We start from the raw sequence: 4,047 nt of genomic DNA on the forward strand, positions 1-4,047 counted from the left end.
GCTTCCTTTTTCCTTCCCACAAGGTGCCAAGTTCTGTTTGAAACATCAAATGCACTTTAAAGGCAAAGCAGAGGGAATTCCCCGGCGGTCCAGTGGTTAGGACTCTGCACTTTGACCAGCAAGGGCCCAGGTTCAATCCCTGGTTAGGGAACTAAGATCTTGCAAGCCTTGCAGCAAGGCCAAAAAAAAGGAGGAAAAAAAAAAAAAGGGCAGGGCTTCCCTGGTGGCGCAGTGGTTGGGAGTCCGCCTGCCGATGCAGGGGACGCAGGTTCATGCCCCGGTCTGGGAAGATCCCACATGCCGCGGAGCGGCTGGGCCCATGAGCCATGGCCGCTGAGCCTGCGCGTCCGGAGCCTGTGCTCTGCAATGGGAGAGGTCACAGCAGTAAGAGGCCCGCGTACCGCAACAACAACAACAAAAGGCAATGCCCTGCATCTGTGACTGGTTTCTGTGCGCCTCCTTTGGCCTCCTTTTGGCCCACAGCTCTGGAGGACCTGGAGGAAGGAGTTGGGCACTGGGACCCATTCATCAGCTGCAGCTTGTGAAACTGCACCTCTTCTAAGCCTCACACCCCGTGAACCTGCAGCAGGTAAGGAAGGCTCGGGCAGTGCTGAGGAGGGGGCCAGGCCCACGGGAGCCCCAGCAGCTCCCAGCCCAGTGCACGAGGAAAGGAGTTGCCCCGGGTGGGCAGCCGAGGTCTTGTCTAAGACTGGTCCCCAGGAGGGAGCTGCTCCCCTGCTCCCAGGGGGCAGAAGAGTCTGAGTCCGACCTCACAGCGTGCCTGCCATCACTCAGGCTGTTTCTGCAGCTTCTCTAGGACACAGCCACAGCTTCCACCTCTTCCCCAAAACCTCCCCTGCCCAGCACCTTAATACAGGCCTGAGAGCACGGCAGGAACCTGCAGGTATACCCTCGTCCAGGCCTCCCGGCCCTGCCTAGACTGGCAAACGGCTGGAATCCAGAAGCTGCAGTCGAGGATGGAGTATTTTTTTTTGGTCTGCGTCGGCTCTTCGTTGCGGCAGGCGGGATCTTTTTGTTGCGGCGCTCGGGCTTCTCTCTAGTAGTGGCGTGCGGGTTTTTCTCTCTCTTGTTGTGGTGCACGGGCTCCAGGGTGCGTAGGCTCTATGGTTTGTGGCACGCGGGCTCTAGTTGACGTGTGTGGGCTCTGTAGTTGCAGCACGTGGGCTCTCTAGTTGTGGCATGCGGGCTCAGTAGTTGTGGCGCGCAGGCTTAGTTGCCCTGCGGCATGTGGGACCTTAGTTCCCTGACCAGGAATCGAACCCACGTCCCCTGCACTGGAAGGTGGATTCTTTACGAGTGGACCACCAGGGAAGTCCCCACTGAGGATGGAATTTATCACAGTTCCGATTTTTAAACTAAAGGGCCTACGATGGAGAAAAGGGGGCAAGAGACCCCCTCAGAGTATGTGGTTTCCTCTAACAATTTCCTGTGCCTCTCTCTCCCCAGGAGGGGAGGCCCTGAAGTTCCACGTCACTGAGAAAAGGCGGAAGGTGGCTGGCAGGGTGTATCCGCTCACCACTGTCCTCACACCGGGAGACTTTACCGGGGCTCCTCAGTAGTTGCCTCCCCTCCAGCATGCCCTACAACCTAAGATCAGGAGTGTGGAGCTTCCAGAAAAGACAGAAGGAAGCCCAAGAGTTGAGGGTGGTGGGTGAAGCCACCCGAGAGGAGAGGAGCCCGTGGGACCAAGAGACCCATTCCTGGTCTACAGAGCCCTCTCGTAACACCCCATCAGGAAACCACCTGTACGCCCAGGCACCATCACAGGCTGCCTCACAGCCCCTTCAAGGGATCAAGGGTCAGCACTCACTTTGCTGCCAGGTTGGAGATCATCTGGTCAAAGTCATGTCTGTGCTGCCATCCGTGACGGCCCTCAGTCTGGCCACGGATTGAAGCCCTGAACTAAAAACTCTCTCCGAGTCAAGTCTACAAGTGCATCCTCCCAGCACACAACCCTGCCCCTCACCAACTCTTGACACGCGCTCCCTGGAAGGCGCTATGTCTTCCTGTGTCTAGCTTATTTCACCGAGCAAACACTGCATGATCTACTTGATATGTGGAATCTAAACAAGTAAAACTTCCCGGGTGGCGCAGTGGTTAGGAATCCGCCTGCCAATGCAGGGGACGTGGGTTCAATGCCTGGTCCTAGAGGATCCCACATGCCGCGGAGCAACTAAGCCCGCGCGCCACAACTGTTGAAGCCCGTGTGCCCAGAGCCTGTGCTCCGCAACAAGAGAGGCCACTGCAGTCAGAGGCCCGCGCACCGCAATGAAGAGTGGCCCCCACTCACCGCAACTAAAGAAAGCTGGCGCACAGCAACGAAGACCCAACGCAGCCAAAAACAAATGGATAAATAAATAAAAACAAACAAACTCTGTGGAGCTAAAACATAATTTAAATAAATAAATAAAAAGTCAAACTCATAGGAGCAGAGCAGCCAGGCCCAGGGAGTGGGGGAAATGGGGAGATGTTGGTCAAAGGGCACAAACTCAGTTATAGGATGAGTAAGTCCTAGAGACCTAATGTACAGCATGGTGACCACAGTTAGCAATAATGTATGATATACCTGAAATCTGCTAAGAGAGTGGATCTCAAATGCTCTCATCACACACACACAATGGTAACTATGTGAGGTTGATAGGGATAGAGAAGGATAATTAAATGGTTACTTTAGAAATCCCACTAGGGGATTAAAGATGGAAAGGGAATTTTAAGAGTCTGGGAGACTCGTGTAAGCTAATGACACTAAGAAAAGGATCCAGTAATCTAGCAACAATCTACTCTACCTTGAAGGAACACCAGGCGCATTCAAGTGCCAGGCACACTCAAGCCACAAATCCTGATAGCTAAAACACAAGACAATAGGGAACTCCCTGGCGGCCCAGTGGTTAGGGCTCTGCACTTTCACTGCTGAGGGCCCGGGTTCAATCCCTGGTCGGGGAGCTAAGATCCCACAAGCCATGTGGCGTGGCCAAAAAAACAACAAAAAACCCACACGACTATAGATATGGGGTCTATGTCTTGTTACATGAAGTCGGGGAGTTAATGGTCCTCAAAAAGTATCATTTCTGCATGTAGCCAAGACAGGACTTTGTATAGGTGAAAGGGTGAAGAAACTAGGTGAAAGGGGACATTATACTGAAACCTGAGATGAATTACCATATTTTAGTATATGTCACCACCCTAATATACATAGGATTTAAATAGCACCATGACAGTCTCAGACCATACAGGATTAAAGGAGGAACTAATGATGTAAGCCTTGATATCTACCCAAGCATGAGGGAAAAGGTGGTCTTCCCTCCCCACTTTTTCTTTGATTATAAAAATGGAGGCCTCTTTGCTCTTGGGGCTGCGCTCCCTTGCCTGCCCGCTTGTCTCTCTCACAACTGTCCTATGCTAATAAACTCACTCTTTGAATGCCACTTTACCTCTCGTTGAATTCTTTCTGCATCAAAACAAAAGAACCTGGGGCTTCCGTGGTGGCGCAGCGGTTGAGAGTCCGCCTGCCGATGCAGGGGACGCGGGTTCTTGCCCCGGTCCGGGAAGATCCCACATGCCGCGGAGCGGCTGGGCCCGTGAGCCATGGCCGCTGGGCCTGCGCGTCCGGAGCCTGTGCTCCGCAACGGGAGAGGCCACAGCAGTGAGAGGCCCGCGAATCGCAAAAAAAACCCCAAAAAACAAAAGAACCTGAGCTTCAGTAAGTGCTGACACCAGGTGAGCACTTTTAATGAAAAGACAGTGGGCTCGAGTCCCCTCCTAAGTAAGGGGTCATGGATTCAAGTCCCAATCTGAGTTCCGGCTGGGTTCAAGTTCCATCTGAGAATGAGTGTGGTTTCAAGGTGATGGATACGTTAATCAGCTTAATTGTGGTAATCATTTCACAATCTATACTATATCAAAACATCACATTGCCCACCATACAAATATAATTTTCATTTGTCATACATACCTCATTAAAGCTGGGGGGAGAGGGGAACAAAAAAAACAAAACCCTGATGTTCCCTGACCCCATTCCTCTTTCCC

At 52.6% G+C, this 4,047-nt stretch overlaps 1 non-coding gene across 1 annotated transcript; it reads left to right on the plus strand.

The window, feature by feature from the left end:
- Nucleotides 1–2,891: 2,891 nt before the first annotated feature.
- Nucleotides 2,892–2,964, plus strand: TRNAE-UUC (transfer RNA glutamic acid (anticodon UUC)). Its single transcript has one exon. It is a non-coding gene; the product is annotated as a tRNA-Glu (tRNA).
- The last annotated feature ends 1,083 nt before the right edge of the window (nt 2,965–4,047 follow it).

Source organism: Lipotes vexillifer, unplaced genomic scaffold, assembly GCF_000442215.2.
Source record: "Lipotes vexillifer unplaced genomic scaffold, Lipotes_vexillifer_v1.1 scaffold1275, whole genome shotgun sequence".
Lineage (NCBI taxonomy): Eukaryota > Metazoa > Chordata > Mammalia > Artiodactyla > Lipotidae > Lipotes > Lipotes vexillifer.